Source organism: Bos indicus x Bos taurus, chromosome 18 (assembly GCF_003369695.1).
Source record: "Bos indicus x Bos taurus breed Angus x Brahman F1 hybrid chromosome 18, Bos_hybrid_MaternalHap_v2.0, whole genome shotgun sequence".
Taxonomy (NCBI): Eukaryota; Metazoa; Chordata; class Mammalia; order Artiodactyla; family Bovidae; genus Bos; species Bos indicus x Bos taurus.
Genome location: NC_040093.1, coordinates 21464991 through 21478276, shown reverse-complemented (window position 1 = coordinate 21478276; position 13286 = coordinate 21464991). Strand labels below are relative to the sequence as shown.

Here is a 13286-nt window from a genome sequence, read left to right as displayed (position 1 = left end):
AGTATTTCTAGAGAAAAAATGGAAAATTTCATAATTATAAAAGAGCAATTCATCAAGAAGATATAATTATCCTAAATGTGTATATACCTAATAACAGACCTTCAAGGTTCATAGAGCAAAAATGACATAAATAAAGGCAGAAATCAACAACTACACAAAAAATTAATTTGAAATGGATCATAGACATAAACTTCTAAGATAGACCACAAAACTTCTCTAGAGAGCAAGGACATCTTGCCCACAGTATAGATATAATGGTCACTTGAATTAAATTCACCCATTCCAATCCATTTTAGTTCACTGATTCCTAAATGTCAAAGTTCATTCTTGCCATCTCCTGTTTGACCACTTGCAATTTACCTTGATTCATGGACCTAACATTCCCGGTTCCTATGCAGTATTGTTCTTTATAGCATCAGACTTTACTTCCATCACCAGACACATCCACAACTGGGCGTTGTTTTCACTTTGGCTCAGCCTCTTCATTCCTTCTGGAACTATTTCTCTGCTCTCCTCCAGTAGCATATTGGACCCCTCCCAACCTGGGGAGTTCATCTTTTCATGTCATATATTTTTGCCTTTTCATACTCTTCATGGGGTTCTCAAGGCAAGAATACTGAAGTGGTTTACCAGTACTCTAGAGAATAAATGGGTTTTCTGAGTTCTGTGAGCCACTCTTTTAACAGATTAATCAAACACAAGGATATGGTGTGGGAACCTTCCATCTGTAGCTGGTTTGGTCAATTAGAAGCACAGGTAACAATGAACTTACAATTGGCACCTGAAGTGGAGGGCAACCTTGTGGGATTAAGCTGTGTAATCTGACCCTATCTCCAGATAGCGTCAGAATTGAGTTGAGTGTAGGACATTAGTTGGTGAAGGCACATTGCTTGGTGGTGTGGGAAAGACTCCCAACTGACATTGGAACAAATATAGGCAAAGATCTCTAAGACAGAACACAAAAAATACTAGCTATAAAATTAAAAAATTGATAACATGCACTTCATCAAAATTAATTTATTTTTTTAACCAAAAATCAGAATGCTTTCCTCCTAAAACTGAGAACAAGACAAAATGTGTACTCCTAACATTTTCATTCAACACTATACTGGAGGTTCTGGACAGGGAAATAAGGCAAGAAAATGAAATAAAAGGCATCCAGACTGAAAATATAAGTATATAGAAAACCTTATGAAATCAAGTTTAAAGAAAAAAGAAGACTACAACTTAATAATGAGTACAGCAGGTTAGCAGGATAGAAGATCAACATACAAAAAAAAAAAAAAAAAATCAACAAACAGAAATCAATTTTACTTCTAAGTGCCAGCAATGAACATCTGAAGTGAAATTAAGACAGCAGTTCCATTCATAATAGTATCAAAAAGAATAAAAGACTTAGAAATAAATTTAACAAAAGAAGTGTAAAACATACTCTGAAACTATAAAACATTATTGAAAGAAATTAAAGTAGATCTAAACAAATGGAGAGACAATTACATCTTCATGGATTGGGTAACAATATTGTTAACATGGCAATTTTCTGCCAACTGATCTGCCTCAATATAATCCCTATCAAAGTCCCAGCTGGGCTTTTTTTTTTTTTGGCAGAAATTGATGAGCTGCTCTAAAATTCACATGGAAATGCAAAATGACACAAAAGTGCTAAAATAATCTGAAAAAAGAAGAACAAAGTTGGAGAACTTATTCATCTCATTTCAAAACTTATTACAAAGCTACCATAAATCAAGACAGTGCAGTACTAGCATAAGGATAGACATTTAGGTCAATGGAAGAGAATCAAGACTCCAGAAATAAGCCCTTACATTCATGGCCAAGTGATTTCCGACAAGGCTACCAAGACAATTCAGTGGCGAAAAGAACAGTCTTTCCACAAATGGTGCTGGGACAACTGGAGAGCCATATGCAAAAGGTTGTATTTGGACAATTACCTCACACCATACATAAAATGTAACTCAGAATACATCAAGACCTAAACATAAAAATTAAAACTACAAAACTCTTAGAAGAAAACAGAGGAGTAATTATTAGTGACCATGGTTAGGCAATGATTTCTTAGGAATGATATGAAAAGCATAAAAGATAAAATTTTTTTAAAGACTGCTAAATTGAACTTCATTCCTCCCTCTAGTGGATTTAAAATATAACCACATTTGTAACTATTTCACCTTTTTTGAAACAATAGTAAAAGAAATTTCTATAGCAATCACTCTAACCAGTGATCATTTTAACAGCCACTACGGTAAATTAATTTTGGGGCTTCCCTTGTGGTCCAGTGGCTAAAAATATGTCTTCTGATACAGGGACACAAGTTTGATCCTTGGTCCAGGAACTAAGGTCCCACACGCCATGGGGCAACTAAGCCCGTGAGTCGAAACTAGAGAAGCCCATGGATTGTAAGGAAGACCCAGCACAGCTAGAAAAATAATAATAATAATAATTAAAAAAATATATATATATAAACACACTGGAAAACATATAACCAAATAAAAATACAATAAAGACAAATAAAAAAAATTTTTTTTTTTGAAAAGAAGAGGCGTGAGGGCATTTTCTGGAATGACAGAAATTACCTGTATCTTGAGTGTGGTGGTAGTTACACAACTGAACCAATTAATCAAAACCAATTTACTTGAAGGCTTTCAAGTGTGAGTTTCAGTGTATGTAAATTTTACCTCAGTAAAATTTTATCAAGTGATCACTCTGAGGAGTGGTATGAAAGGAACGGAAGATGAGCCCAGTGTTGCACTCCCATTGCAAGCCCTTCGGTACTTCTAAACATTTGTAAAACATTGTGTGTGAATTACTTTAAATTCTGTAAGTTTTGGGAAATGAAACGTTACATTTGAAGCTTCTTATTATCACTTCATGGAAAAGAGAAGACCAGATGACATCTTCTATCTGGGAGGGTGTCATTTACCCACCAAGCCAAAGCACTGGTCAGGCAGACCACCAGGAGATCCAGAAACAGACACATGCTCTTGAAAGCCACAGTAGAAATGAAATGGTAATCATTTATTCCCTGTTGTGGGGCTTCCATACCAAACACACAATCTCTCAAAAAATGAAAGTCAGAATTTCAAAAGCTTCCGGTTTTCTTAATGCTAAAGCTTATTTGCATATCAAAATTGCCTCAGGACAGTAAGCAGAATTAGAAAATTAAGGAATTACATTAGAAGGAAGAGAAAGAAGTAGGAAAAACGTGTGAAAGTATAGAGCATTCTCCTCTGTCACCGAAAAGCTGGCTTTGGGTTTAAATCAACCACCTAGCAACATTTGCAAATAAAAAGAGACTTAAAATATCACGGCTGTTAAATTTTGATAATACTATTACCACAAATTTATTTACCAACTCAATGACAAACAGATCTTTTTAAAAGTACCTATCTGTACAACACTACTCCCTCTAGTGGATCTAAAAAACAACCATGGTTGTTAACGATTTCACCTTTTGGGGAACAATAGTAAAAGAAATTTCTGTAACGATGACCCTGATCAGTGGTTATCTTACTGATCACCACGGTGAATTAATTTTGCTTTCCTGTGCAATGTGCTTTTTCCCATTCCCTCTCCTCTTAGAGAAAGGTACTTAACATTTACCTGAATAATTAACCACTCAGAAATCAGAATATGATAGACATTTCAAACATTACTTACAAGGATAAAAATCTGAAAGCTATTGAAGGTTGTATGGTACTCAGCATAAATCATAAATATTCAAAGAATTTCACAGTCACTTTTGAGTAAAACACAACTTAAAGGGCCATTTCAACAGCCTATTCCCCCATGTGTCACTGCAAGGCATTCAAAATGGGGTAAGCAATCATTTTCCAATGAGTAATCATTCAAGTTTCCTATCTACTTATTTTCATAAAATAAAATTTCAAATGTGATCTAGTTATTCACTGGATCCTTGAATCTCAAATACTCTTTCAACGTTTTCAGTGGACACTTTGTCATGTCATGACTATATTTTGCATTGGGGGACCTGTACATACGTTAAGGAACAAGATGACATGTTTTAGTTGGCGTGACTTACGTTTCTGGACAACTGGGTTTACTGCAACTCAATTAGTCAGGCACAGCTGCCACTTCTAGGAAGCAGGCACCTTAAAGGGAGCAAAGATAATGACATTCAGTTGAGCTGATCTCTGTAGCCTAACCTAAGTGAAATTTTAATAACCAGACAGCAAGCCCTGTGATTAGATGATTTGGGATGAGTTTTACTATTACAAATAACCGAATGGAGTTTCACACATCTTTCCAAAATGAAGAATTTGAAATGGCAACACTTCTTAGAAGTTCAGGACCTTACTGAAGTGAATTTAGGTAAAATATTGATGACAAGGTTTCTCATGCTTCGAAAGTCACATTTAATGGCAGGCAAAGAAATACATTTCCCAACCAAAATCGAATGCCACCACCATCAACAACCCCACAGAGGCTCAGCTACCTAAAATGGAAATGAAAACATAATGTATGGAAATATTCTCTTAGAAAAACTCCTTAAGGCTTCACATGTATTAATGTATTAGTTTGCAAACATTAAGATCAAAGCCAAAGCAACAAATACATCCTAAAAAGTTTTTCGTCAGATTTTTATTAACGATATACAAGTAGCAAGGCATAAAAAATTAATAGGCAAAAGCCTTGAAATGTCAAACCCAATGATCTCGAGCCATGCCTACCTCCTTTGCTTTTTGTTTCAGTCTTGCTGTCTCTGGGTCTTCTTGCCTTGAGCGACTCTACATGGTTAAAAAAAGGAGAAAGAAAGGTTAACAGATGGTTTAAGAGCCCCTCATCTGTTGCAGTAAGTTAAAAATAGCAAAGGAGGGAGAAGAGGATCCAAGGTGTCAAAAACGCAAGGCCTAAATTCATAGACGTGTAATTTCAAGCCTTTAGGCTTACCCAATTAGCTGTTAAATATTCAGTTTTAAATAAAATCTACTGTAGGTTTAAAAAAATCAACCCACTTTACTTATAATATTGCTCACTCTTAAGTTTCAAAATAAGTTTCCATTCTTTTTTAGGTATTCAAATTGCTGTACACCAAGTCCTTCCACATTAATTAGACCCTGTATACAATTATGCCCCCAAATCTTTTCTTTCCAGGAAGCCCAACTCATCTGATGGAGAAGTAGCTACGACACAAGAGATAAAGAAGTTATGTGAAATGCACATGTCCTACTTCCTGGATCCTGAAATAGCCTGTGATGCCAAGCTTTCAGTCCCCAAATCTCTTGGACAATGAAATCAATCCTTAATTGCTAGCAGATCTTTGCACATCTATCACAGAAAAATGCCAGCAACATAAGGCAAGATTCCCTCCTTCCATGCTGGTTAGCATGTGCTGACATACTTGGGGCTTAAAGTGAAGAAGCAAATAAAAATTTTAAATATTTGATTTGAAATTCCAAAAGAAAAAAAATATGCCTGGTCCTAATCCAATATTTATTGGCAAAACAGTTGAAAAAGACAGAATAAAGAATGACATGCTAAGGTCCTCCCTGGTGGTCCAGTGGGTAAGACTCCACAATCCCATGCAGGGGGCCTAGGTTTGATCCCTGGTCAGGAAACTAGATCCCACATGCAACAACTAAGACCAGGTACAGCCAAATAAATAAAGAGATATTTTTAAAAAGGAAAAGAATGACATGCTAAAGCTAAAATACACCCACTTAAACAGAGAACAGTGGCAGAGACCATCAGAGGGACCTGAATTTGGACACTGACACCAATGAGGAGTTGTGGTGGGAGGGGAGAGACATCATTACCATTTGCAGAAAGAGCCTCCTGATGCTGGACTAATGGGGAACCCCTTCTCTCCCAGTCTGAGCTTTCCTTGTAGCTCGGTCAGAAAAAAATCTGCCTGCAATGCAGGAGACCTGGGTTTGATTCCTCGGTCAGGAAGATCCACTGAAGGAAATGGCAACCTACTCCAATATTCTTGCCTGGAGAATCCCATGGACAGAGGAGCCTGGCAGGCTACAGTCTGAGGTTGCAAGAGTCGGACATGAATGAGCAACTAAACTACTACCCTTTCTCCCAAGAGAGGAGCCCTAGGCTGCTCCATGACTGCTGCCCATCTCAGTCCTGGCTGCAGTGTTTGGACCCTCCCCATCAAGCATACAGCTGTTCATGCAACTTCTGATGTAGAAACTGCCTGCTTTTCCTTCTTTAGACAAGCTGCACCAGATTCTCCCGGTTACAATGAGGTGTATACGTGTTTGCTGCCGCTGCTAAGTCGCTTCAGTCGTGTCCGACTCTGTGCAACCTCGTAGTTGGAAGCCCACCAGGCTCCCCGTCCCTGGGATTCTCCAGGCAAGAACACTGGAGTGGGTTGCCATTTCCTCCAATGCATGAAAGTGAAAAGTGAAAGGGAAGTCTCTCAGTCGCGTCCGACTCTTAGTGATCCCATAGCCTACAGCCTACCAGGCTCCTCCGTCCATGGGATTTTCCAGGCCAGAGTACTGGAGTGGGGTGCCACTGCCTTCTCCGGTATACGTGCTTAGTCATGTCCAACTCTTTGCAACTCCACGGACTATAGGCCGCCAGGCTCCTCTGTCCATGGAATTTTCCAGGCAAGAATATTGGAGTGGATTGCCATTTCCTCCTCCAGGGTATCTTCATGACTCAAGGACAGAATCCGCGTCTCCTGCATTTCAGGCAGATTCTTTACCGTTGAGCTACCGTAATCCCAGTAACAACAAGATCTGCCGAACAAGATCAGGGGGCTTGTCTCATTGCTCCCTCCTTCCTGCCATCACCAAAGCCTCCTTGCTTTGTTGTATGAAACTGGTAGGAAGAGAAATAAAAGGAAAAGAGAGGGGTAGTGGGGAGAAACAAATGAAGGCAGAAAACAAAAACCGCATATTTCCTAGTTTTTTTGGAGTGAGGAACTAGATGAATGGTGGTGTTATATCCAGAAATGGGAAAATCAGGCGAGTATAAGGAGTAACTCAAGAGTATGTTTTGGGACACACAAAGTCTGCTGTATCAGAGAGCCAGGAGACAGTATCAAGTAGGAAGTTGGAAGTTGTATATAAGTGACAGAAATGCAGGGGAGAGGTAATGGCTAAAGATAAGACAATGAGGGACTTTCCCTGGTGGTCCAGTGGTTGAGAATCTGCCTTCCAATGCAGGTGACACTGGTTTGATCCCTGTTCAGGGAACTAAGATCCCACATCTCTGAGGCAACTGAATCAGACTGCCTCAACTACTGGGCCTGCCTACCATCACAAAAGAGAAGCCCACATGCATAGCAACTAAGACCCCTCATGCCACAACCAAGATTCAATGCAGGCAAATAAGTTAATAAATATTCTTAGAAAAGTAAAAAGGAGATGATAAGAATCTATCAAATCTGCTAGGAGCTCAAGTAATAGGAGAACCAAGAATTAACCACTGAGTTTGGCAAGAAGCAGGTGTTCTAAGATCTGTTTCAGAGGAATGCTGGGGACAAACATCTGATTAGAGTCATTTAAACAGAAAACCCAGGCAGAAGTATATTCTAAAGTGTGTACCCAGGATTTGTTTGAATCAGATCTGGTAAGGTACACAAACATGGAAATGACTGTCAGGAATGAAGAAATTTATACCTACAGATCCCCAGAAATGGGCTTCCCTTGTGGCTCAGCTGGTAAAGAATCCACCTGCAATGCAGGAGACCCTGGTTCGATTCCTGGGTTCAGAAGGTCCCCTGGAGAAGGGAAAGGTTACCCACTCTGGTATTCTGGCCTGGAGAATTCCACAGACTGTATAGTCCATGGGGTTGCAAAGAGCCAGACATGACTGAGAGATTTCCCCTTTCACTTGCAGTGTTCAGCTCAAGGAATGTCCTCGTTCACACTCAGTGCAACTCTCTTCCTGCTTGACAGAGAAAGTGGAAAAAAAAAATCCAGTGGGATCCCCCACATGGGGAAGAACCCAGGTCAGCCAGGAGGCAATAGGGGAGAGGGGAGCATGGCCCAGAGCAGAAACTTCACTGGGATTTTCAAAGGAAGGAATGGGTGAGGCACAGGAGGTAGGTTTAAGTTTGTGATTATCTTTTCTGGATAATTTCAGCAGGCTGTGGGCTAAAGGAATGGCCCCTAGTTGTCCAGTGTCTGGCCTTGGGGTAACTTAGGGCAGGGGAAATACTGGTTTGGTGTGTGAGAGTTTGATACAGGAGATGGTTGAGTGGGACCTCTGAATTGGTTACTTTGTATATCAAAGGTGCTTGCAGGGCAGTCCTTTGCTAATTCCAGGAATTAGCTAGCTCTGGGAGAGGCAGTTTCCCAAAGATCAAGACCCCAAACACCAAAGCATCAAGAATACCAAAAATAAGAAAATGTAGTCAATATAAAGTGAAAATGGTCTACCAACTCTTGAGAAATTCTACCATAAAGGCAAGCAGAGAAATGTGGTTGTGGGTGATACAGACGTTAGGACATGTTTTTAAGATGGCTGAGAGCACAGCATGCTTCTGTGCTACTGGGATTGAAGGAGTTGAGAGGAAACCTGATGAGTGGAAGAACGAAGGAACGGTCAAACCCCGTCAGAAGCAAAACCACTGACTAGGAGAACGGATGGGATGCAGAGCTTATATGGGGGTTGCTCACAGCAAGAGGAGAGTCAGAGTGGGAACAGTGGCCAGAAGGCTGGTGGGTGTGAGCTGATGGCTGGGCAATGAGACAGCTTTCACTGTATTGCTTCTATTTTTCTCTTTGAAATAAGAAACAAGGTCATCATCTGAATGAGAGGGAAGGAAAGGGTGTTAAAGATTGGGAGAAATAAAAGGTGGCATAAAACAGTGGTCTTAGAGAGTGGGAGGGTGAACCAACTGGGGAAGTGGACTCACATTGCTGAGCTGTGCTAAGGGTCCCCTTGAGGTTTTTGGTCATAAAATTAAAGTAGGACCAAGTTTGGGTGTTACTGAGCAAACAGGAGGAACAAGGGAGTTGGAAATGTTCTAAGGAGAGAGGGTAGTTATGCACCACACATATATAGACAACTATATTTCTAGTTCCCTATAAAGGACCAGATGATGCTGTGAAAGTGCTGCACCCAATATGCCAGCAAATTTGGAAAACTCAGCAGTGGCCACAGGACTGGAAAAGGTCAGTTTTCATTCCAATCCCAAAGAAAGGCAATGCCAAAGAATGCTCAAACTACCACACAATTGCACTCATCTCACACACTAGTAAAGTAATGCTCAAAATTCTCCAAGGCTTCAGCAATACATGAACTGTGAACTTCCAGATGTTCAAGCTGGTTTTAGAAAAGGCAGATGAACCAGAGATCAAATTGCCAACATCCGGTGGATCATGGAAAAAGCAAGAGAATTCCAGAAAAACATCTATTTCTGCTTTATTGACTATGCCAAAGCCTTTGACTGTGTGGATCACAATAAACTGTGGAAAATTCTTCAAGAGATGGGAGTACCAGACCACATGACCTGCCTCTTGAGAAATCTGTATGCAGGTCAGGAAGCAACAGTTGGAACTGGACATGGAACAACAGACTGGTTTCAAATAGGAAAAGGAGTCCGTCAAGGCTGTATATTGTCACCCTGCTTATTTAACTTCTATGCAGAGTTAAATAATGAGAAACGCTGGACTGGATGAAGCACAAGCTGGAATCAAGATTGCCAGGAGAAATATCAATAACCTCAGATATGCAGATGACACCACCCTTATGGCAGAAAGTAAAGAAGAACTAAAGAGTCTCTTGATGAAAGTGAAAGAGGAGAGTGAAAAAGTTGGCTTAAAACTCAACATTCAGAAAACTAAGATCATGGCATCTGGTCCCATCACTTCATGGGAAATAGATGGGGAAACAGTGAAAACAGTGGCTGACTTTATTTTTCTGGGCTCCAAAATCACTGCAGATGGTGATTGCAGCCATGAAATTAAAAGATGCTTACTCCTTGGAAGGAAAATTATGACCAACCTAGATAGCATATTAAAAGGCAGAGACATTACTTTGTCAACAAAGGTCCATCTAGTCAAGGCTATGGTTTTTCCAGTGGTCATGTATGGATGTGAGAGTTGGACTGTGAAGAAAGCTGAGTGCCAAAGAATTGATGCTTTTGAACTGTGATGTTGGAGAAGACTCCTGAGAGTCCCTTGGACTGCAAGGAGATCCAACCAGTCCATCCTAAAGGAGATCAGTCCTGGGTGTTCATTGGAAGGACTGATGTTGAAGCTGAAACTCCAATACTTTGGCCACCTGATGCGAAGAGCTGACTCATTTGAAAAGACCCTGATGCTGGAAAAGATTGAGGGCAAGAGGATAAAGGGATGACAGGATGAGATGGTTGGATGGCATCACTGACTCAATGGACATGGGCTTGGGTGGATTCCAGGAGTTGGTGATGGACAGGGAGGCCTGGCTTGCTGTGGTTCATGGGGTCGCAAAGAGTCAGACATGACTAAGCGACTGAACTGAACTGAAGGACCAGAAGGATTTAAATCAAGTGGAAGAGAGGCCATCTCCAGGAAATGGAATTACAGGTAGTCTTTGCTAACCTCTTTGTATTTATAGGATTTTCTTAAGCTTTTGCAGAGAGTGCCGGGGTCCAGCCCCCCAGCTGGTCCAGGGTATTCGAAGGAGAGATGGCATAGGCGACTTATTTATTTAAATATTTATCAAAGATATAAAGAGTAATAGAATGAGGATAGCTCAGTAGGAAAATTCAGTGGAGAAAAGAGGCTGAGTAGCTTGGTTTACGCGGGAGACCAATAAAACTTCAAGACAAGAAGTTTGCACCACTTACGTAGGCCGCAGGCATCCTTCCGTTCTCCCAAAGGAGAGGAGACACTGAGGCCTCCCCGGTCAGATCTTAGAAGCCCAGGCATAATTAGCAAGCATGGCGGGTTCCGCGCTCCAGATGGAGACTCAGCCAGAATTTGAGAGAGAGAGTGACATGGGGAGACCAAGTTTTGGTGAACAAGGCCCGCACTTTATTTTCCAAAGTAGTTTTTATACCTTAAGTTGTGCATAGAGGATAATGGGGGAAGGGGTGGAGTCATGCAGGGACAGCAGTTCCTGGTCCTAATCAAAGCCAGGCTTTCAAACTTATCATATGCAAAAGTTCAGGTGAATTACATCATCTTCTGGCCAGGAGGCCTGTTAACATTTTAAGAAACTTATCTTTCTCTAAAGGTGATTATTCCAAAGTCAGGCACCAGCCTCCAAAAAAGCATTGGATAAAGCTGCATTCCTATAGGGCAAAGGTGAGGTGGGCTCAATCAAGAAAAGAATTAACTCAAGGGTCCAAGGTTACAAACATTGAGCTACTACTTACATTTCTATACACCCATTATATCAATCAATACACTGCCAAGGACACAGTAGGTAAGGAGTATGGAGACTTAGCAGCAAACATTGGCCCAATAAGTGAAACACCCTTCACCAATACAATTTCTAATCAATCTTTTAACTACTCAAAGGAATCTGTGTTTAGACAGTTTAGAACATCTCCTGCCTCTCACAGTTGGGAGGCTCTGAACAATCACATGTGGCCGGAAAAACCTATTCAGTCAGGCTAGAGGGTTTCCAAAGGAGTTAGTATGTTAAACACTGTCACACCCAGGAATTATTAACTGGAGCTGTAAGCTAACTCTTTTTTCAGAGAGAGGTAGTGGGGACAGCCTCCCATAAAGTCAGAGGTGTAGGTGAAAGCACAAAGCAGAAAGTAGGCAGACTCTGGTTTTGGGGGTAGATGCTCAAGAATTTCCAGGGGGACTCCTGAGGCTCGATCCCGCCTTTGCGTATGCCAAGCCTCCTTCCTCATGACCTTTGTCATGCGTGGAGCTCCTCACGCTGGCTCCCAGCAGTGACAGAATTCTAGTTGAGCTATTCCAGATCCTGAAAGATGATGCCGTGGAAAGTGCTGCACTCAATACGCAATATGCACTCAATATGCAATATGCCGGCTCCCGGCAAGAGAGTATGTATTTCACTTTATAAACACATGAAGACAATAAAGCTATTTCAAGAAAAAATTTAAAAACTAAAAATGTAGCAAAATGAGGTTTTGTTAGGAAAGAAAGCAACTAACCCAATTTCCTATATGTATATAAAAAAATCATTGCCCTAAATTTGGATACTTCCTTGACTATTAATTTGTATATTAATGATAACCCTCTACAATAGGAAACATACTAATGAATCACTTGGGGAAAATGAAGAAAAGCACAGGACTGGAAAACACACCACAGACAAATATGCAAAGCTACTGAAAACGCAACAGGATGTCAACAGGAGCTGCATGTCCTCTTGGAGATTTCCAGGTGAAATGGTTGGAGATAATTTTACAGCCATCCCGAGAAGGGGCTGTAAAGAGGAAAAATTCCCTTCTGGATCCGTCTGCTGCTGCTGCTGCTGCTGCTAAGTTGCTTCAGTCGTGTCCGACTCTGTGCAACCCCATAGACGGCAGCCCACCCGGCCCCGCCGTCCCTGGGATTCTCCAGGCAAGAACACTGGAGTGGGTTGCCATTGCCTTCTCCCCTGGATCCATCTATGAAATAATAAAGCAGAAGCTGAGGGAAGCTTTGGGAAGGTTGGAGATGCTTATGGAAAAACCCATGCAATGGCTGCTGATATGTATGGTCCCCTCTGCCTCATGAAGCTAGGACAGGGGCCCCATGCCTCTTCCTGGTCACACAGCTGGCTGGGCACAGAGGTCTGATGTGGGAGCGAATGCGGTACCCCCAGTTTTCTGAGCTCTGAAAGCCAGTGGGTTGTGGCCCTCCTGCTCACCCTGGACAGCCATTCCAACATGCCTGGTGCTTTCAAGAGGTCCCCTCCATCAGCCACAGTTGCTCATGTGAAAACTGAATCTTCTGAAAGTATCAGTGTTGTTGTTTTGGCTTTGTCAAGCGTGTGGACTTACGGGGAACAAAATTCCTTATAAATTTACCCAGATTTACCATCTTTTAGTTTGTTTTCACTAAATCTCAGCTTTCAGTTCTTGTCAGAAGACACGGGGCAGGTACTTGACTGAAAGACCCTTCTCCTTCTCCCACTTTAAATTTTAGGGATGATAAATTACCGTGAAATTAATTTAGCTTTACTATTACACTTTTACTGTGAGTCCTGAGCCAAGGACATTTTTATGTTAAAGTCTTTGTAGATGTAACATGCTGTATGCCTGAAATACCTCTGTGTATAATACTGATACTGGGGGAAATCTATTAATATTTTGTAAAGTGATGTGTCTGGTATGACATTGGGTTTTTTCTGTGGGTGGGGGGCGGAGAACATAATTCTACCAAATATTAGAA

General features: G+C 41.1%; 1 long non-coding RNA gene across 1 annotated transcript in view; it reads right to left on the bottom strand.

The window, feature by feature from the left end:
* Positions 1-13286, bottom strand: part of LOC113876582 — a 188938-nt gene that overhangs the window by 72552 nt on the left and 103100 nt on the right. The window contains exons 2-3 of the long non-coding RNA XR_003506531.1: positions 4707-4763; positions 4058-4127 (exon numbers count right to left, since the gene is read on the bottom strand). This is a non-coding gene — a long non-coding RNA (uncharacterized LOC113876582). The remainder of the gene's footprint in view (positions 1-4057; positions 4128-4706; positions 4764-13286) is intronic.